Consider the following 23,312-nt stretch of genomic DNA (forward strand, 5'->3'; position numbering starts at 1 on the left):
ATCATCATCATCATCATCATCATCATCATCATCATCATCATCATCATCCCTAGCAATTTCATTCATTCCTGTGGCTTCAACTACTCCCTCTGTGCATGTAACTCTCCAAACTACATCTGATTCTGGAACCCAGGAAAACTTTTTATCAGAGTTGTCAAATAAAGGGAAGTGTTCTTTTTGCATAAAGTCTCATTCTCTGGGACAGAAATGTGGTAGCTAAAAAGAAACATGAGATGTGCACATTTACAGACATCTTTACTCCAGATATTCATATGGATCATTTGTGACCGATCTGTGGTAGAGCCTTCCGAGCTCACATTGGTCTGATCAGCCATAGTTGGACACACTGTACTTTGACCCCAACATGGTGATATATATCATTTTGGTCCTCTTCCACCACAAAGGATGACAACCAACAACTATTCTCCTGGGAATAAGATCAGTCCAGTCATGAGGCTACTTCCTGACTATGGCACATAGGTGGCTTGGAAATGAATAGACATGGCTATGGTTAAGAGATCCTTCTCCATGTGAGAGCATTGGATCCCTGTAACTCAGGAAATCTAACCCCAGAATTAAAATGGAGCTCAGCTCATAGGAGATTCAACAAAAAAGAGTTGCCTGGGCAGGCCCAACAGGTACCCAACAATTTTGTTTGTTTATATTTACTTTCCTTAACAGGAAGATAAAAGGAATTCCCTCTAAGTATAGGACTTATATATAGTAGTGTACCTAGGGTACGTGATACCTAGAGAGGACAATTCGTAACACCCACCTCTATCTGACAAGTTTATTTTAAGTAATAACCATAATATGAAATTAATAACAATAATAATAGTAGTAGCCAGGAAACACAATGAAACATTTCTTTTAACGAACTTCATATATATAATCATACCAGCAAAAAAAAAATGAAATAAATGCTACAGTACAAGAAAAGATAAAAGTAATGGATTAATATGTGTTTAATTAAATTAATAAAATGTGCTCAGGTCGTTTCCTCTCAACAAAGAAGCCCCTCTTATGCTATGGAGAGCTGCCCATTATCAGGCCCTGAGAATTCTTGTGGCTGGCTCTTGAGGTAACGACTCCTCCTGGGAGGAGTCTCCCTGCTCTCACTTGCAGGGGAGAGGCTCTGATTCTTCCCTGCTGCAGCCCCAGGCAAAGGCCCTCGGCTTCCGAAGTTCTTCCTCTCAGCCTAATCCCCTAAGAGGCTGCATTTACTCCAATCCTGACAATTTATTCCTGCTGCTTTCACCAGAGACCTGCTGTGGAGGTGGTCTTGGGATTCTCTGCTTTCCTTGGAGGTGCCCTTCCCAAAGTACCTCCTTATTGTTTGCTCCTGGGCCGGATTGCCCCCTACCCCAACCTACGGCTGACACACTACTGTTTACATCAGGTCCTCAGCCCAAAACTAAATAAGCAGTAGCTTCTTGCCTTGAAATTAAGCACTTCCTACGTGCCACGCCTGCCCCATCCCTCCCCATGTGGATGAATTACACAGTAAATGAGTGAGTGGCGCAAACCTATTGAGAACTTAGAAATGCCGGCAGGGGCCATCTCTTTTTTCTCCTTCCCATGAGGAAATGTGAGTTGTACCCCTATATCAGTCATCCAGGCCCATCATCTGTAACTGCTCTTCACCTCCAATGAACTCAGGTATTTTGCTTAGACTTTAGGAAGCATTGGATTATATCAGGATAGACCTGTGATAGGGTATATAATCGCTTTTTTATAAACACGGGGAGGTAAGTGGAAGAAAGCCTTTTAGATACAGTTTGGACATTATGAATACTTAGTTACACTCAGCTATAACTAAGACAGGACAACCAAGGCTTTAACTCAGGATACCAACATCCTGGAGGCCACACTTCCTCCCAGGGTAGTTCTCTGTCCTGCCAGCCCCATCATGGTCATCTCTCAATTCTGTGTGGCACAGAATGATCGTTCCCATGCCCTTACCTGTACCCAGGCAGCCACCCTGAGGAACCAGTCACAATATACCTCTCTCTCCGTGCCCACCTTTCTCTACGGCTGCATCTGCTACATACCCTCCGTAGCCTCTTCCAAGCAGCATAACTTTGCCTTTCTGACTGAGCAGTTTGCACAAAAGCTATCTGTCAGTGAAGGTAAAAGCTAGCATATTCCATTTAAGGTGCAATCCTGGTGTCTTTCCAAACTGTGGGTGAGTTTTCCCTAGTCTGACCCTGTTCTGCTCCCTCCTATGGTAGTAGCTTTTCCAACATCAATGTCCTAGGGTCTCTGTACATCAGCCCATCCTGGGATCTCTGTTGATGGCTGTTGTATTGAGGTCCAAGTTCTCTGCCTATATCCATCCTCACAGAAATCAGAATTTGTTCCAGGCACCAGAAGTCCTAGCTAGAGCTCTGGGTTTGCCCCTTGAATTGAACAACAATCCTATGATCTTCCAATATTTGACTAATGAAATCTTTAAAACCTTAGGTTTATCCTTGACTCTCTCCTTTCCTACAGTTTTCTATCAAAGACAAGGTCCTGTCAATTTCATCTCCACAGCATCTCTGACATTTGTCCCATCTTTGCTAACACTTCTCCAATCCCTCAACATAATAATAGCTAATATTTATATAGTGTTGACTATATGTATTACCAAGTCCTTTATATATTATCTCATCTCAGGCACTTACTAGCTATGTAACTCTGGACAAGTCATTTAACTACTCTCTGCCTCAGTTTCCTCAACTATTTGAGCTTTTTTCACTTATTGACTTTAACCCACCTCCCTATGGGAAAATAAATCAGTGTTGTGATTTTTTTTTCTTTTATTTTGCAATGAGTTTGCTAGCATTTTATCTGCTTCTGTAGGAATACAATAGGTAGTTATTAAATGTACATTGCTAATGCTTCACAGTGACAGAAGTAAATAGTGTACAATGGAATGAGTACTTACTCTGGAGTCAGAGAATCTGGGGGCAAAACCTACGTATAAGGCTATCTGTGTGATCTTAAGACATCACTTTGTCTCCCTGGTCCTCCATCTCCTCATCTATGAAAGACGGAGGTTGAACTAGCTAAACTCTGAGATCTCTTCCAGCCCTAGATCCATAATCATGAGTATAAGTTATAAATTGTACCTTCATTTTCTAAAATTTGATTGACTTGGATGTTGGTCTGTGTTCTTTTCTTGATGAATTTCTGAAAGCAAAACTTCAAATCTTAGCAGTTTGCAGAATTTTATGGTAAAGCAGCTCTATAAAGCTTCTTGCCATAAGGTGGCAGTAGACTCCTATAGATAAACCAGAGAAAGGCAAAAAAAGGCACATACAGGAATGAGTGGGTAATCACTCTGGTAAGTGAAATTTCTTACTTTTACAAATATATTTTGGAAAATACAATGGTTATTTGGGAACCTGATAGATGTACTTGGAGGAAAAAAAACTACTGCTTCAATTCCTACACTGGTCTTGTGAATGAGAGAGGGGAAACATTACACCCTTAGAAATGGTAATTTGGAATATGATTCTGAATCAGAGAGGTAAGGTTGCCTCTCATCATGGTCAGTCTTCCCGTAGGTGGAATAAACTGACATCATTGTGGTATGATTTCACTGAATTATAACATAATGATGCACCTGGCTCGAGATACACAATTATCTCTGCTGTCAATCCACCCGGAGGCTCAGTGAGCCTGGTTCCAGAAATTACTTACGGGGCTTTTCCCCCCCTACTTCAAGTCACAGGCCAATATCCTCTGACCATTTCCTGCCAGCTTACTAGTGGTAACAAATTTAATTTAATTTTAACTGATTCAATTGAGTGTGCATACAGAAAGCTCAACTAGATGAATTCTCTTCCATGGTGATGATGGAGACAAGAACTTTTTAATGTAGTCAAACTCCCAAAGGCTTACTATAGAACTAGAAAAAAATTAAACATAATTAATCCAGTAACACAAAAGATCAAAAGTACCGAGAAAAATAATGGGGGGGGGGGGTGGGAAGGAAAAGGAACTGACAGTACCAGATCTCAAACTCTATCACTTACTTTAAATGGGGTGCAGTAATCTGATTTACTCAATCAGCTTCCACTCTTAGATAAGTATGTACAAAATTAACACATCCATCCTCCTCTTGACCAGCCTTACCTGGAGTGGCATTGAGGAATTAGGGAACACCTCATTCTGAGAGCCTTCTCTTTATCCTTAATGCACCTTGTTACGTGTTTATTGCCATTACATACTAGAGTTTACCTCTACCTGTATGACCTCCACAGAACCATCTGTTACAAATATATTCTCTGTGCAACATATTTTTACATTTAAAAAGGAATTTATCTTCAATTACTTTCCTCTGCATATATGTATTTTAGATGCTTATTTGTTTTAGATATATTCTACAAAATTCAAAGTTTTTACCTATATCCCAAGAAATATGATCTATTTCAGAATCACACTGATTTCTTATAATTCTGACATTAATCTCTCTTTGCATCAAGGAAAAGAATATCTGCCACAGATAAACTGGAATCTCATCAAGATTTCAGAGATGTTCTCTATAAATTTCAATATTCCCAAATGGAGATGGGCTATGGCTCAAAAATCACTTGTAAATCAGTGTGGGACATAGAATGGATTTTCTCATAGAAAACAATAGAATAAGTGGAAGTTTATTTCCCAGGATAACCCACAAAAGCTTATCTAAATCATAATCCAGCTGAAATGTACATTTACGATTAAAAAAAGAAAAAGAAAAATGCTGCTGTTGCAGTACTAGTAATTAAACAAAACAGAACAGCAGTAACACTAAATAAAAATCATTTTTATTTGTCTTTAATTCTAGTGCTTAAGGAAAACAGTTTAATTACAAAGGCATAAGGAAGTAAATGCAGATTTTAGGAGAGATTTTAATAGTGACAAAACACTGAGAAAAGACTCATTATTCAATAAACTATTGGGGAACATGGAGAGCAGTATGGCAAAAAAAAAAAGAAGACAAGGAAGGAAAGGAAAGGAAAGAAAGGAAAGGAAAAAAGAGAGAAAGAAAGAAAAAAAGAAAGAAAAGCTCAGAGCCATAGCCTACAACCAGCGTTGGGGAACCTGAGGCCTTGAGGCCACATGTGGCCTTCTAGGTCCTTGGGTATGGCCTTTGACTGAGTCCAAGTTTTACAGAACAAATCCTTTTACTAAGAGGATTTGTTCTGTAAAGTATGGATTCAGTCAAAGGACCCCACTTGAGGATCTAGAGGGCCACATGTAGGGCCTACCACCAGGTACTAAATCAATTCCAACTGGATTAATGAGCTAAACATTTCAAAAAAATTTCATTTTTTTTTCTGTTGTGTTAACTGCCACCCTGAGTTCATTCTGGACTCTTGACACTATTCTTACAGGATTGTTCTGGTTTTTTTTTTGTTTTTTTTTTTTCACTATTTCTCCTCAATTATCTGCCCTAGTTTCCACCATATATATCTTTTTAAAAATATGAGTTGGATGATGAGGTCCATGTACAGCTCCACTCTTCTCTATAAGCATCTCCCCCCTAGATTTGGAAGCCAGAGGTACCTGGGTTTGATTCCTATCTTACAAATTGTATGACCATGAGCAAGTCTCTTAGTACCTCTAAGCCACTAGTCCCTCGTCTTTAAAATGGTGATACTGATGAAGTTTAGGGGTGCTGGGACCCCAAAATAGCAACATGGGGGTCCTGCCTGAATGATTTTGACCCAAGCATTCTTTCAGCCAAAGACAAGGTTTATTAAAACACAGATAGAGGGGAGCCATGATTCTAACAATCTGCCGTATTGGCCAGACTCTTAAGGAATCTGAACATTCATATCACTAAGGCAAGTGGACCAGAATGAATCTGAGCACCTTTATGGCCGCCAAGGTGGATCTTATATACAGAAAGACTGTGGGAGGGATCTAGGAGTGGCCAGTAGGCTGGGGTGACTTTAAGGTAACAGAGAAGGACCCAGAAAGGTTGGGTGCCCAAGGCAAAGGGGGTCTAGATGGAATTAAGGGTGGGGAGTGGAGGGGGGAGCAGAATGGGAGGTAATAGACTATGGAGGTCTGGGCTAGGTTAGAGGTAACAGAATTGGGAGATTGGGCGTAGCCACAATGACAGCTCAGTTGGCATGGGTAGATGCCTCAAGCAAACGCCAGAGATTTGATCACGTGGGAAAAAGAGAAAACTCAAGGAGAGTGGGGGGGCGGGGATTTTCCAGGGCCTATACCCAGTCAGCAGAAGAACGTTGCTTCTGCATATCACTCAATCAGAGGTTGAAGTCAGAGAAATAGTTTTTCCATAAAAAGTCTAGTGGAAAGGAATACAGTCTGGGGGCTAGGTGGAAGTTGAACAAAGGGAGTTAGTTAGAATAAGAAAACACTCTTGGTAGTGAATAGACTAACCTGCAGAAAACCAGTTCTGAGGTTAAGGTATAGATTAACATAAAAAAGTGGTGTTCCCAAATAAGGGCCAGGGTAGCTGAATTGTGGGGAGTGGGAGATGTAATTAGGGGCAGAGACTGAGGTGGGGAAATTAGGCACTTTGGGTAGGTTGTAACCTCTATAGTACCCAGCAAATGGGGAAACAGAGGAAGGAAATTCGAATGAGGAATAGGGAATAAAAAGATGTGCATTTGTTGATACATGTGCTCTCACATGTGTGTTCTCACATATTTGGGAAGCCCCATCTTCCCAGGTCGTTAATAAAGCTTCTTCCTGATTCAACAATGGCTTCATGGAATTCGTGATATTGATATAGATAACTATAGTGCTTACTTAACAAAATTATGAGGATTAAAAGAGATGATACATGTAAATGCTACATAAATGTCAACTCTCATTATTAGAATCATTTCTGTTTATAAGTTCAAAAGTTCATTCTTTTAATAGATTTGTAAGTTATATGCCCAATTCATTGATCTGTTCTTTATCTCTTTTGTTGATGAATGAGTTTGTGATGATTAAAAAAATCCTGAGAGATGTGGTTTCTGGGTAATTTAATAATTTTATTAATAAGGCCACCATGTTACTCATAAAAGGATGCTTATTTGGCCATCTCTGTTAGACCAAAGACCCCTCATGGTGGTGAGCTCACAGTTTCTATGCCCTTCAAAGAGTAAGTGTTTTCAAAGAATGCCAATCAAACTCTGGTTAACACAATGGGAGATTGGCTGTATTAAAATGAGGGTCTTGGGATATGTGATTTAGGTCACCCAAATCTTGGTCAAAGAGATATCAATTTCCATATCACCAGTTCTGAGAGCAAAGAAGAATCAACATTTTCCCAGATCTGTCTGAGCAAACACAATGTGCAGGAATACACCCATTAGCCCAAACTTAGAATTTCTTTTACCATAGATCTTGGCCTGGGTAAATCTTTAAGAAAGATTTCCCACACTGGTTGGTTTCTGGATGACGAAGTAGAAAAGGAGGAAAACTTTGGTCTGATTCAGTAATTAGTTATTAAATATAAGAGAGAAATATTCCTTTCTCAAAAATTTAGACATAAACTCCACTCCACCCTGGCCAAGGACTATTTTGGTTATATCTCAAAAGTTTTGGCACTGTTGGCTTATTGTTGTCATTTTTCCACAATGAAATTTTCCATTTCAATGATTTGTTCTTCAGTCTAGCAATTCTTTAGGATGAAATTATTTAGTTTCCTATTAATCTTCAATTATTTATTTAAAGGTGCTTTGTCAAATATAATTTTTACTGCACTGTGTTCAGCAAAGGATGAGTTTGATATTTCTCCCTTTCTCTGCTTATTTGCAAGATTTTTATGCCTCAATACAAGGTTAGTATTTGTAAAGGCACTGTTCACATGTAAATTCCTCCCTGCTCCTATTCAGTAATCACCAGAGAATTATCAGATCTAACTTTCCTAAAGTTCTACTAAGTGATAAAATGAATGGTTTCAGATAAACCTGGGAAGATATATATGAACTGATTCAGAGTGAGGTGAGCAGAACCAGAACAATTCATACAATAAAAACAATAATGTAAAGAAAAATGACTTTGAAAGACTTAAGAATTCCAATCAATTTTTTAAATTAAATGTTATTTTTTCAATGAAAATCTGCCTTATCTCCCTCTAGCAACTTCCCCATCCTACAGAGAAAGGGAAAAAAAAAAACCCTGTCACAAACACATATAGTCAAAGAAAACAAATTCTCAAGTTGGCCATGTCCTCTCCCACAAAAAAAATACATATATGTGTGTGTATGTATGTACATATGTATATATGTGTATGTATGCATGTGTATATGTATATATATGCATATACATATATGTCTCATCTGCATTCTGATTATTTTTATGTTAGGAAGGAGGTAGCATAGAACTCTGATCAGTGCAATGACTATCCATGATTCCAGAGTGCTAATGATGGAGCATTCTACCCACCTACTGAAAGAGAAGTAATGAATTCAAGATGCAGAATAAGATATATTTGTTTTGCTTGATTATGGCTATATGTTTCAAGGATTTTGCTTTTCTATTCTTTTCAGTTGGGAGCAGGGAGATAGCAGAGAGAGAAGAGGTAGGTATAAGATTCCAAAAATAAACAAGAAAATAGAGGGAAGACCAGAAAGAATCAAGGTCAAGCAGGAGAACTTTGAATGTTTCATGATAGGTTTATTATATATTTGAAAAGCGAGCTCTATATAACAGATTCACAGAATCATGGGGATTCATATAGTATTCATTTACATTCCCTTTCTTCTTCTCTACAATGTTTATGGAAGTACTCAGTTTATTTGGTGTTTGTTAAATTCAGGTTAGAAAAACTTTTAATTTATAAAAGGTACTATTCAGGTTTTTTTTTACTTTTTTTTTTTTTTGGTTAGGCAATGGGGTTAAGTGACTTGCCCAGGGTCACACAGCTAGTAAGTGTCAAGTGTTTGGTCTGAGACCGGATCTGAACTCAGGTCCTCCTGAATCCAGGGCCAGTGCTCTATCCACTGCGCCACTTAATATTCAGGTTTTTAATTTCTTTCTTGTTTATCATTTTGTTAGATTTGTCTAGGTCTTAAAGGAGTAAATTGAGGTGCCTTACTATTATAATTTTACTGTCAATTTCCCTAAAATTCAATCAACTTTTTTAATTATTTAGATGATTTGAAATTTGATGAATATATATATGTGTGTGTGTGTATACACATATATAAGTGTTGATATTAATTCATTAGCTATGATAATTCTAGGCATAACATAATTTTCCTGTTCATCTCTTTTGTTTTCTCTTTCTGTTGTCATCTTTTCTGAATTTATGATTGCTACCCCTGAGTTTGAGGTAATCTGAAGAATAATAGATTTTGCTTCAACCCTTTATTTTATCTTCTGTGAATCTTTGTGTTTTAAGTATCTTTCTTGTAAACATATTGGTGTATTCTGCTTTCTAATCTATTGTATTATCTTCTTCCATTCTATGGGTGAGTTCATCCCATTCACATTCATGGTTATGCTTGTTAATTGTGTATTTCTCTCCAATTCATCCTCTTGTACTTTTTCCTCTATTTGTCCCCTGTTCCCATGTTTACAAAGGAGTTAGTAAAAAAAGAGTTTGCTTAATGTTAGTGATCTAGAATGGAAACAACATGTTTTCTCTCTATTGTCTTTATTCTCTTTCTTTTGTCCTTCCTCTGATGACAGGTTTTTACTCTTCCTTTCTTTTTAATCACACTTTTTAAATAGGCCTTTAGTTGCCGTAATTTGTGGTACTTCTGACTATTCTCTCATTGACCCCGCCCTCCCTCTAAAGCCCCAGAGAAAAAGAGAGTACAATATCCCTTTGTCGTTTTTGTCAGATGAAAGAGACATTCATATGAACCTTATTCCCCTGCCCCTTCCTTCATGTTTATATGCTCTTCATCTCATGCACCCTAATTTTCTGAGGTATAAAGTTTTCTCCTTTCCTCTCCTTTCCTTTCCTTTCTTCCTAACTATATCTCTTCTCCTAAAACTATCAGAAAAGAGCAAAAACACCCTCTGGACTTCTTATTCAACTTTCTTTATGACTCTTTTTTTTTAAAGTTTATTTATAGGCTTTGTTTTAATATTACATGCATTTACAAATTACATCCCTCTTCATGACAAGTCTCATAACAAAGTAAAATAATTACATAAAACTCATAATATAATGACCTATTCTGAAAGTGTATGCAACATTCCACATTTGTAGCACCCACCTCTTTCATCTATCTCTGCAATTCTAAATTGCTTTCTAGAATTATTATACCCAGTCACAGGTCCACCAACTATGTATCAATGTGGCTATTTTTCTACAATCCCTTCAACATTTATCATTTCCCCTTTTTGTTATCTTTGCAACTCTGAGGGATGTCTGAGGTAGAATGTTAAAACTGCTTTAATTTGCATTCCAATTTCCTTCATACTACTGTCCAATTTTCCCAGCAGTTTTTGTCAAATAGTGACTCCTTATCCCAGTAGCTAAGGTCTTTGTATTTTGTGTTTATCAAATATTAGGGTATTAGATACATTTCTTTCTGTATGCTATATACCTAATGTGTTCACTGATCAATCTACTTTTTAACCAGTACCAAATTATTTACTGAAAGAGGTTTGCCTTGGCAAGAAGAAGGGTAACCTCTTCATGTGAGACAGGGGTGAGGGAGGAGGGAGCTGAGAATCCAGTAAAGATAGTGAAGATGAAGGGAAAGAGAGTTCTTAGGGAATGGTCTTAATTTTTTCAGTAAAACATGAAGCAAGATTTTCAGCTGAGAAAATGTGGGGAATAGTATCATAGGAGATTTGAAGAGGAATAAAAAGGTTTGGAAAAGTTTCAATGGTAAGTAGAATAATGAATTAATCAGGGATAGGTAAAAGTATTTCCTTATCGCAATGAGGGCCCCAGTTGAGATTTTGTAACATAAATTTGTAATGAACCCCACCCATTCTAGTTTTGTAATTTTCTCTAGCTCGATTCGGCAGCGCACGAATAGGAGTGAAGGCAACAGAAGGTAGAAGTAATCCAAAGTTGGGATTTGGCAAAGCAGGTTCAGCCATATGTCCTATGGCAAGGGCCCGAAGTGTAGAGTTGAATTGGTTCACCAAGGTATTAAGATGGGGAAGAAAGAGAGTGTAGCCAGTGCAGGGGTGGGGGCCTGGGAAAAAACTAAAGGACAGATGGTTTGCAGGTCATGGTGATGATGAAGAACAAGGTTAGGGGTAATAAGGTAGAAGAAAATGATAAAAAATGTCAATCAGATAAAGAATTTCAAAGTTCATGAACATGAAAATAGAATACTTATTCCATCAAGGGTATCATCAAGGGTATGACCACGTCCTCTGTGTGTTGGGGTGGGAAAGTAGGTCATGAGAAATTAATAAATTGAGGAACTGGGAAGTTAAGGCATTTGCGGGAGTATCAATGTGTATATTGATGTCCCCTGGTGTGAATGCAAGAGTTCCTTCTGTTTAGTGCCCATGCTTTGTACGTTTGTGTATAGACATCTAGCTGTGTGATCCTGGGCAAAGTCATTTAACCTCTGTTTGCCTTAATCCACCAGAGAAGGTAATGGCAAACCACTCCAGTATCTTTGCCAAGAAAACCCCATGGACAGTATGGTCCACAAGGTCACAAAGAGTCAGACATAATTCAATGACTAAACAACAACAAAATATAGGCATGTGAGGCCCCGGGTTTTACTGATGGACATCTTCTTGGTTATTGTCTCCTGTGAATTACTGGCTTGCTCTTGCACTATTTATCTTCCTGTGTTAGGTCTTCTACTCTCTATGGCATCTGGCTTGGCAGATTATAAGTGGGATTTTTTTCCTCCCTCCAGACTCTGGGCAAATATATTTTTATAAGCCCTAATTAGGTGCATTCCATTCCTGGCCAAGAGCCCAATCTTTCCCATATTTTAAGCTGTGGTAAGAAAATTGGAATCCCATTCTTATATATCATCCTCTTAGCCAGCTGTTCACTTCCCATCTCTTTCTCTTCTGAATCCCCTGCCTTCAATTAACAGTAGTGATGAAAATAACCATTGTGCCCCTGAGTTCTTCTGCATATTGCCTATGTTTTCATAATATTTAGCAATGTTTCTTAGTTTCCTTCTGGTAGTATCATCTGTTCCCATAGGAATCACCAAAAGTGAGTAGTGATTGTCAGGTTTCATGAGTCCCACAAAGCTCTCTTTAATGTCAACATTTATGTTCCAAGAAGACCACAGATTTTACTATTGTCTAAGTTGGTCCTACCAAATAGACATTTCTGTCTACTTCAGCAAAGAGTCACCAATCATAACTACTCATCTCTTCTTGCTCAGACCATTACTGGATGATTTCTCACTCAGAGATAAACCAGGATGGGATGAATGGGCATTCATGGTTTGAGTCAGCAGACCATGGCCCTAGGGCTAAATCCAGCCCACCATATGATTCTGTACAACCCACAAGCTAATGTACATAACAACGGTTCTTAGATCTTGGGCTATGTAAAACAAAAACAAACAAAAAAGTTGTCAGGGGTCTTGGTCTGTAGACAACTCTTGCCCTGGAGGACTGAAATTTAGAAGGTGCAAAAGATTATTCAATTTAAAAATTAAAAATCAGTTATGTTTACATTTTGACAACAATTTGATTCCTTTAGCAGCATAAAAACTAGTTGGCAAGGATAGCTAGTCAAACTCAGCAAGCTTCTTCCTCCTGTACCAGCCCCAAGCAGCCAAACAACAGTCCTGCCTTTCTCCTTCCCAGGTAGTGAAGCCTCAAGATATCTTCCTTCATCCTCCCCAGAGATAGGGTAGTGTGCCAGGGTCTCTTCCTTGCCATGGATGATTTGAGAGCACATTTTTTGCTGCTTGTCTTGGGCACCAAAATTGATAGTTAAAGAATTATTCTTATCTGATGATGGCACTTTATGGATCCACATCATAGTTCTGTGGAACACAAGAAATTATGTCCTCCTGAAAGGACCCAGCTCTTTATGGGAAAAGTATTCCACTTATTACTTTGCTCCAGGTTTTATTTTGGTTTTTTAGTGATACTTTCCCCCTTTCCTATCACATCTTTTCACCCTCCAACCTTCTGATTCAGTTTTAAACTAAATTTAAATTAAATTAAATTAAATTGTCTTTTAATATCCTTCCCCCATGGCTTTTAATTTTCTCCTTGACCCATTTCCCCTCCATTCTTTCAAGGAATATTGCTTTCTTCCAGATAATCTAGAGAATAGAAATCATTTTTCCAACCTTTTCATCTCCTCCTCTAGAACAGAAACCAATTTGCATTTTATGCAAAATATTAGTAGATATTGACAGAAACAGAAACACACAACTCACTATATTAAACTACAAAACTCTCCTGGCTTTCCCCTCTTGCTTGAAGAGTGATCTTTTGTCTCTTTTTTTGTAATTCTCTTAACTAGCCCTAATGGCTAAATGCTATGGGAAAGTGACCATTTGCCAAGCTTGCTCTGGACACTGAGATCAGATATGAAGGATTCATCAGCAAGGGCTTAAGTTATCTGGCCTGGGTTTCCATTTTTCTTCTTTGTAGGACTCTCCTGGCCACACCAATAGCAGGCATTTCCAAGGATATCAGTATACCTTCTCCAGCTCATTTGTTTTCATATGTTGGTTATTGTCTCCTGTGAATTACTGGCTCACTCTTGCATGATTCTATCCAGCATGATTTGAGTAGAAATCTCCCAGCCTTCTCTTCCTTGACAATCTTTCCCAGAAAATTTCATCCTAATCTTGGTACTAATGGATAGGCTAAAGTTGGCTCAAAAACCCTACCCTCCCACCTTTGACTTCTAGGACAAGGAAGGGGTAAGGGCATGAGGGCCAGAAAAAGCAGACTGGGTGGGGGCATTGCTGCCATAAACAGTGTGTACAGGAATTCTAGGATGAAGGTGGTGTGGATGAATCATGCACCAGATTTATCAGAGAGGATCCTGCACTGCTGAAATCCATTCAGACTAGAGAGGCTAATGACTCTCATTCTCCCTGCCCCCCCCCCAGTTTCCTTTTGCTCCTAAAAGGGTGAGTTTCTTTTTTTTTTAAGTTTATTTTGTTTTTAATTTATGGAATAAAACAATTATTTCCATAACATGGTAAAAAAAAAAAAGATGATTGTACACAAAGCTACTAATCTATTAAGTACAGCTTACTTTTTCTTTTAAATATATAATAAAATTACCATGTAAATTTCTTTTTTTTCTTCCCTCTCCCCTTTTCCCCCCCCCCCCCCCCCCCCCCCGCCCCCCATGGCTACCATTAGACACAAATACCAGTTCTTTCTCTGGATGTAGGAGTAGGGTGAGTTTCTCAACCTAGTGCCTCAACCAATACACACTTGGGAAGATTTAAACTCATTTCTTGTAAATCTGTTTGCTCTCTGTATTTAAAAGTTTATTTTATTTCTTAAACCAGTAAATGTGATGAAGCTGTTCATGTCATTGAACTGAATGTGCTATTGTTTGAATGCAGCATTGAAAGGGGAGATTAGGAACATCTAGGAAGTGCCTGAGAGAGATTTAAAAGAGTAGTATTTCTGGCTGAGTGCCAGAAAACCAATGATTCATTTTTACAACTTCCCAAGGCAAGAAAAAGCACATTCACTAGGCTAAAGCTGATCAAATAAATCAGCACAATGACTGGGCAGCTAAGTGGCTAGGATGGCATTGTAGCAGGCTTTCGCCGTTATTGAAGCTTGGTTTGAAAGGAAAACCACTTCTCCAGAATAGAGAAGACCAAGGGAGTGGCTAGAGAGAAAGTTACACCCAAGGAGTGGCTTACCCACTAAAAGTTCTGGGGTGGGGAAAGAGTGACTGATAGCCCTTCCTATCAGCTTGCCAGCTCAGCAAATAGTCACCACATCTTCAAAGGTGGCGGTGTGTTGCTCTTTCCACTAAATTAGCATATATTTTTGCCGTGTCCTGATATAAACAGGGGTCAACCCCAGCTGAAATATGATAAATTATGCACTTTACTTTGCATTGTCTACCTTACTCTTGATATCGCCTTGTTTACTATTGTTGTTCAGTCTTTTTTCGGTTGAGTCCAACTCATTGTGACCCCATTTTGGGGTTTTCTTGGCAAAGATACTGAAGTGGTTTGCCATTTCCTTCTCCAGCTCATTTGACAGATGAGGAAACTGAGGCAATCAGGGTTAAGTGATTTGCCCAAGGTCACATAGCTAGTAAGTGACCAAAACCTTTAAAAGTTTTGCAAAATACTTTCCTAGACACAGCTCTGTGAAATAGTTATCCCCACTTTCCAGGTGAGGAAATGGAGACCCTGAAAGATTAAATGACTTATTTATGGTATTATAGCTTACATGGGCTGGAAGTGGATTATGGACTCAGATCTCCTGACTCCCAAGTACTGTGCTGTACCCATTACATCCTACTCTTATCTTATTGTAAGAAAAATTTTAAGGGGTTAGGCTTCCACAGCAGGATAAGAAATTTCAAGACTCGTGGTTAGTCCCTCAACCAATCAGAATGTGCTCCAAATTCTGTAAACCACTAGTTGCTTAAGAAAGAACCCTAGAGGCTAAACCGGTTGCAACCAGCTGGGTTCAAGGACAGGGCTTTGACAAAGCAAAGGCTTTTCTCCACTGTGCTTGCTTTATAAGCTTATTGAATATAAACTGACACACCCCAAGGGCAGAGATAGCCGCCATTTTTGAACATGGAACCCATGAAGTGGGCGGAGTTAACAGAACATGGGTGAACACGCGAGGGGCTGTCCAGGAAGGGTGAAACTCTGATGAACCAGACCAATCGTAGCCCTGATGGGGGAAGTACGGATCTTACTAATGGTTTAAAAATTGATTCTACCACTGAACCAATGCCCATGTGCTAGTAAAGTGTGTTGTGCCCACTTCTCTCGAGAGAAGCGTAATACTTTCCTTCACTCACTCACTGTAGCAGATTTTTGTTTCAGATTTTTCTAACATTATACTTGCCTAATCTCTTCACTTCTTATTCAATTCAATCCAATAAACCTTTATTAAGGGTTTACTAGGTGCCAGACATTGTGCTATATGGGATGCAAATATAGAAAAGAAAGACACTCCCTGCCCTCAGGAAGCTTATAATCTAAAAGAGGAGACAACACACAAAAGGAGACAAAAAATGGTAGGGGCACTGGAGGGAGACACCAGGGGGAACCCAGCCCAGGGGCATCTGGTTCCTTAAGCTGAAACCAGGCAGAGCAACAGATGCAAAGTGGAAGGGGCAGAGGGCTTAGTTTCAACTACCTAGAAAGGAAGGCATTGGGAGGAGGCTGAGGGAGGTGGTATCAATCAAGGCTAGAATAAGCAGCCTGATGATGAGATAAGAAATGTGAACTTATACTGGGAGGGGCATCTTGACCCCTGGGAATTAAAACCAGGAAGAGCAGCAGATGGGATGCCTCCTATGACAGCAAAGCTGATTCTCAGGCACTAAATAGTCTATCATTAGACCTGTACCTAAAGTCTTGCCAGCTTAGTAGTGTCTGTCCAAAGCTTGTAGTTCTCTGGAAAATCCTTCAAGAATCCAGGGTCAACCCCACCCCCCAACTCAATGTGCTTGGTAAATGTTTAACAACCAGCTCTCTAATTTTTTTTTAAGTTTAGTCTGCATTATTAACATTCCATCATTTTCTTAATTCTAGACAATCAAAAAAACAATAAATCAAGTCCTGATTTGTAGCATTTGCCAATTTCTGAGGTTTAAATGCTCACACTGAAAATTTAACAACCAGCTCTCCCCTACCTTAAACTAATTCCAGCACATCCCTGCCTCTGCTCCATGAAGAGATATCAGAATAGAACTTCAATGAGGATGATTCTTATAATTATTGATTCTAGGTAATAATTTTAATTGATAACAATGGCAATCTGTCTTCTAGTTGAATCTAAGCCACCAGCTCACAGAACTTCCAGAGATCGTTGTAATACCAGAAAAGGAGGAGCTCACATCTCATTTGTCAAAGAGATTTTTCAGTAGGCCTTTAGCATCCTGTACTACATATTTCTTGTATATTTTGGGTTGTTGTCAAATTGCTCAGTCCCTGAAAACCCACAGGCATCATTTTATTCAAAGGAGCCAAAAATTGTATGCTGGAGAGCATTCAAGTTGAATGATGAGTATGAAGGGCATGGGGGAATACAAAGACCCACCCCCAGAAATGAAGGCCATTTAGTGACAGCAACAGCATGCCAGAATGCTGAAATGTTTTATGCACAGATGTGGACTTTCCATCCAAGATGTTGTTCTTTTTTCATGCCAAAGAAATATGTAGATTCAAGACTGGTTTCCAGGCAATGAGAAAATCTTAATTAAAGAAAGAGAAAAGAAGGGAGATGAAGAAAGCAGAGCCAGGAGAGCAATCTTCACAACGACTATGAAAAAGTAAACAAAATCGAAATTAAAAGGCAGCTGAAGTCAGATTAAAAGAGTGGTATCATAGCCACATTTAGTTGACAAATTCAAATATATTTGACCCCCAAAAAGAAAAATAACAATTTAAATAGTGATGCCCTCCTGCCATTGTATCAAGGAGAATTTACCCAGAGTAAATGTAAGAAGAGGTTGGTTGGTTTAAGTACTCAGATCCTCTCACGGAGTGATAGCCTCCATGTGCTGAGGGTGGTTCTAGAATTCTCTTCGTCATCTCCCCAGATAGTATATTAAGTAGGCCTAATGAAAGGGAAAGCCTTGGCTAGCATTCTGAACATAACTGGTCAGCTACAAAGTCCTTGCTGTGTTCCCTTTGATTTTCTTACATCCTCTCTTGTCTCAAGGTGAAGTATAAGAAAGAGGTAAGTGATGGGTGTGATCATCCTCTAACATAATCACATTTGTACTAGTCCTTTCAAGGGCATTTCCTCATTGGCTCAGTGCCCTCCTCCCAACCTTATCAGTTTTTTCACCAGTTAATTTGCCTATTTTTGTTTTCTTCTGCTTAAGTAAAAGAAATGGCATCTAGATGGTGGCGCAGTGGCTAGAGCACCAGACTTGGAGTTAGAAAGGTGTGAGTTTGAACCCTTTTTCAGATACTCACTAACTAGATGACCCTAGGCAAGACCCTTAACCTCTCTCATGGTCAGTTCCTTCACCTGTAAAAGAAGGGATTTGGACTTAATAGCTTCTAAGGTCCCTCCCAACTCTAAATTTACGGTCCAATGATCCTAATCTCAGTTTCCAACTGTCTTCTGACCAATAGCTTAGTTGGGTATTGTGAAAAATAAAATTTACTTTCAATGGTTTCCATAGCAACTATCTCATATCCAACTATCCTCTGATATAAACCACCTTCTTTTAAAAAGCCACTATCACCTTTTCAGACGCAGCTGTTGAAGAATAACACAATATTTTATGGCCCATTTAAGGAATTTTCAAGGATTTTTTTTACTATATGGGATTTTTACCATACTAGCTGACTGTAAAACCTAACCCCTGGATACGATGTGACTCCCCTGTACTATAGCCAGCCTTAGTAATGGAAAATAAATGATGGAAACAGACTTCTCCCCTCTTGTTCTGGGGGGAGGGTGAGAAGAGGGGGTAAGGAGACCACAAGTGCAGATGTCGTATATACTATAAGACACAATCATGGTGTTCATCAGTTTTTCTTAATATTTTGCTACAAAGAGCATTATACTGGGAGAGAAGAGATCAGAATATTACCATGGCATAAAAGCCTCATATTATATTAAAAAACTTTGTATAATGAAGAAACAAAGGGAGATTCTAAGATGAGAACAAATGTACACAGGTTTCTCATTATCCCTTTTTTTATTCTTTATGGTAATTCCTAAATAATTTTGCTAAATTGAGGATTGTCTCTATACATTACTAAAATAGCTCACTTAAATTCAATAAATATTCCTTGAGTGATTTTTTAAAAGTGATTTGTACATTAATCTCTTGGCATTTCCTCCCCTCCCTTTCCCTCCATCAAATAAATGTTTGTTTAAATTCAAGATAGAGAGGGGAAAAGGAAAAGGGAGATTAAACTGGTTAATAAGTTCACACACACAGCATCTACATTTCTTGAACTTTAAAGTAGGGTTCCATTCCTCTTTCCAAGACTGATCTTTCAAGAGGAAAACACTTTCTCTTTTCAGTCTTCCTGTCTCAATCTAATCTAATCCACGTCATGAATCACTAGGATTTTACCAAGAGACTTTTCCTGTAGAAAAATGGGCCCCAATTTCAGGAATGTCATTTTCTTCTCCCCAATTTCCTCTAGTCCTAGCACTATTAATCATGGGGACCAAAGTAATACATTCTGGGATCCCTGGCTGTTACATGATTTCCATTTATTGGCAAATGATTTATCTCCCAGTCCAGTTTCCTCAGCTATAAATGGGAATGACAATGGTGCCTACCTCACATGGTTGTGGCGAGGATCAAATGAGACAATATTTGTAAAGAGCTTAGCACGGTGAATGGTACATAGTAGGTGCTTAATAAATGCTTGTTCACTCCCTCCCCTGCCCCTTCAACTTGAAAATTGGCTGTTCAGAATGTGGAACCCCTAGCCTTTGTGTAAAACTGAAACCCAACCCCCCCCCCCCAATGATGAACTTCATCATTGGCAAATCTCATCATCCTGAAAGATCCAATCTACCTTGGTACTCCCACCCTCCCACCTCATCTGCCTCTCTGATTGGACAGTGGAGCCAAGAACTCCAAAACTACCATTTAAGGAGGGGGCCTAGTCCAATCCTCTCTTCATTTCCCACCCTGCTATACTCTTGGATTTCTTTGGACTTCTCCTTCATGCCCAGTACCTTCTTCTCCCTACCCCCTTTTCAGCTTCCTTTTGTGGGCTGTCTTCCCCATTAGATTGCAAGCTCCTTGACATAAGGGACCTTCTTTCTTGTATTATTCTTTTTTTTTTCTTTTTAAGGGAATTGAGGTTAAGTGACTTGCCCAGGGTCAGACACCTAGTAAGTATCTGAGGCCAGATTTGAACTCTGGTCCTTCTGACTCCAGGACTAGTGCTTTATGCACTGCGCCACCTAACTGCCCCTAGGCACCCTCTTCCTTTCCCCTATTTGTGACCCTAATGCTTAGCCCAGTGCCTGGCATACAGTAGGCATTTAAAAATTGTTTATTGACTGACTGACAGTAGGAACTGAACCCTAGATCTCAGAAGGTCCATTATGCTTAACTAGAGGTGCCATGATGAGGTAGTGTGTTGTAATAGAAAGAAGATTTGATTTGGAGCCAGAGGACTTTGGGTCAATCTGGGGTCTGGTACTTGCTGTATCTGTGACTTTGGGCAAGCCACAACCTCTCTGGGCCTCAGTTTCCTCATCTGTAAATATATAACACAGCCCACTACCTTGACCCCCACAGCCTGAAGGCCAGGTGTGTTAGATTTTACCCCTCCCCCAAGGCTCCCAGGTACCCTCAAAGGAACTGGGGGGGATGTCTAGGCTCTCTGCAAAATAGCTTCATCCCCCACTAATGGTGTTCCCTCAAGTGTAGAGGGGACTGCCCTGAACCTCAGGTCCATTTAACCATTGATAGTTGCGTTAGCTTTAACAAAGGAATATTTACTTCAAAAGGTATAATCACAAATATATAAACTTATTCCCCTAACACATGGGAAGCATAATCCCCACCCCCTCCTTGTACTACCTCAGTCTTTGGTGAGAGGAAGGGGATTAACTTCTTAATTTAGCATGGTTCCTATTGAGCATAGTCCCAGTTCTAAGTCCAGACCCCTTCACTGCACTCCACCAGGCTCATGTCCCACCCTAGCTTCTCAGGGCTTCCATGCCAGGCGGGTTTACTATCCCATCCTTCCTGGAATCCCAGCTCCAAGGTCACCATGGCTCCAACTCCTGGGTCTAGTGAGGAATCACTGCTGGTACCTGAACTGGCAAGGATAAAGGACACAGTATGGAAACAAACACCTCCAGACCCATTTCTCAGGGCTGGGGTAAAAGAGACAGAGCAGTGGAAGGAAGTCCTTCTCCTGTCACTGATTCAGTTCATGGCACTCATGCTGTGGGTGAACTGTGATCTTTACCCACCTGATACAACATAATAACCAACTCGATGTCAGTGTTAAAGATGAAGACAGACAATCAAAGAGGCTCCCAACCCTTGTCGTAGGGGAACTATTAGGGAATCTGGAACTGCTCCAAAGGCCACTCGCAGGCACCTCCGTGTTGAGCAAACTTGCCAAGCCCAGACAAGTCTGGTTATACATTTCCTCCATTTTAAATATGACATCCCTAGCAAACAGGGAGGGATGCATTAAAAAAAAATTCAGAACAGTTCGCTATGGTGAAATAAGCAATATCGTTATACTTGCTTCCCAGTGCCATGCATTAAAGTCTCAAAACAGCCAATGTTACATTATCATATGGAATCTCACATGCACAGATGAAAATCCCAATCATGTCTAAATATTGCTGTAATAATCTAGGCTAAAGGCAATGAAAGCCTTAACTATGGTGGTAATTATGTGAGTGGAGCAAAGGGGTCAGATGGGAGAGGTGTTGTGAAGATAAAAATAGCAAGATCTGGCAACTGATTAGCTACAGGGAATGTAAGAGACTGAGGAGTTCAGTACACCAATGAGATTACAAACCTGAGTTACTGGAAGGAAGATAGCACCTTTAACAGAAATAGGGAAATCAGAGCCAATAACAGTAGCAGTCAGTACAAGGACACTCCATACTTTTTCTGGCCCCAAGTTATCCTAGAAGAGATCCTTTTTACAACAATATTTACTTCTTCCCACCTAGTTCAATTCTTTCTATGCCCAACACCCTGGGGGACTTATCTCTCTACAGCAATCAGGTGTTGGTGGGGATTGCAGTAGGGCCTGGCCAAAGTCTACCACAAAATTGTAGTCAGGAGTATGCTGGTGAATGTTTAACATTTGAGTCTCCAGAAAAAAGGAAAAAAATATATAGATATATAATGTGTGTGTATCTACGTGTGTGTTTGTCTCTCTCTCTCTTTCTCTCTCTCTCTCTCTCTCTCTCCCTGCTTGTATATATGACGTGAAAAATGATTTCTAGACTCAGCGCTCAACACCCCACCCCACCCCCAGACCCAGACAGAAAAGTTCTTCAGAAGGATTTTACTGATAATAAGATTGCATTGAGTCTTATCCTGGTCAAGCTCCAGCCCAGGCCTGAATTGATTTAATCTACTCAGGTTTGGGTGGAGACAGATTCTTCGGCCTAGATAGCCCAACACTGAGAGTAGTCTGGTTGGAGGGTGGTCTAATGGTACAGGTATTTCCTCTATCTGATATCTGGGTGACATCAGCTCCTATTGAAAAGGTATTGTATCAGGATTAAGTGAGCTAAATCAGGTACTCAAGGCCTCATTTTAATATAGCCCACCTCCCAATGTGTTGACCAACCAGAGTTGATTGGCAGCCCTTGGGTTCCTACTCTTCAAAGGGCACATAAGCCTGCTCTCATCCTTCAGCACACATTTACAGGCTTATCCATGGGGTTGTTACATACAGGATTAATAGCATAAAACCTTGCTACGAGTTTGCAAGGCTCAAGTACAAAGCCGCACTATGATTCTTGCTGTGTGGAATAAGGGTAAATAATAAAATTAGGAATCAGGTCCTCATCATCTTCAGTGTGTTTATCTGACTTTGACTCTGATACACACACACATACATACACACACATGCACACATACGTATACCACTCCAGTATCTTTGCCAAGAAAGTACCATGGACATAAAGTCCATGGGACTTACAAAGAGTCAGACATAATTGAACTATTGAACAAAAAATGTGTGTATTTATACGTACACACATACACTCATGTGTATGTATGTGTTTTGTATATATGTGTGCATATGTAAGTATGCGTATGTGTATATTTAAGTTAGGTCCACTTGCAGCTAGCATCCTACATAAAATTTGAATTTAAATTTAGAATACTGGTAAAGCAGAGAATCTAGTACCCATCATGTCATGGCAAAAGATAGCTGAGTTAAGGAAATTGCAAGGAAGCATTTATAATGTCGATAGTGCTGGATTAATTGAGGCTTCAGGGGTTCAAGAATTTAACAAAAGATTGGACAAAACTTTCAAGACAATGAAATTCCATTTCTTAACTACTCTGCACACAGAAAAGTACTTGGAAGCTCCTGCTGAGAGAGCTAGGGGCCAAGCATAATTTGCAATCCCAAGTCCTGATTTTGAAGCTTAAAAGGCCTCACACTAAAGAGTGAGGTACCATTTTCATTTCAACATTTAGAAAGAACATCTGGCATCAGTTCCCAAGGTTTTCTCATTTCTAGAGAATGTACTGCAGTCCAAACCAATGTATATGCTTTTTGAAGGCCCAATTAAACTGAATAAGG

This window comes from Vombatus ursinus, unplaced genomic scaffold (genome assembly GCF_900497805.2).
Source record: "Vombatus ursinus unplaced genomic scaffold, bare-nosed wombat genome assembly UNPS02000577.1, whole genome shotgun sequence".
Taxonomy (NCBI): Eukaryota; Metazoa; Chordata; class Mammalia; order Diprotodontia; family Vombatidae; genus Vombatus; species Vombatus ursinus.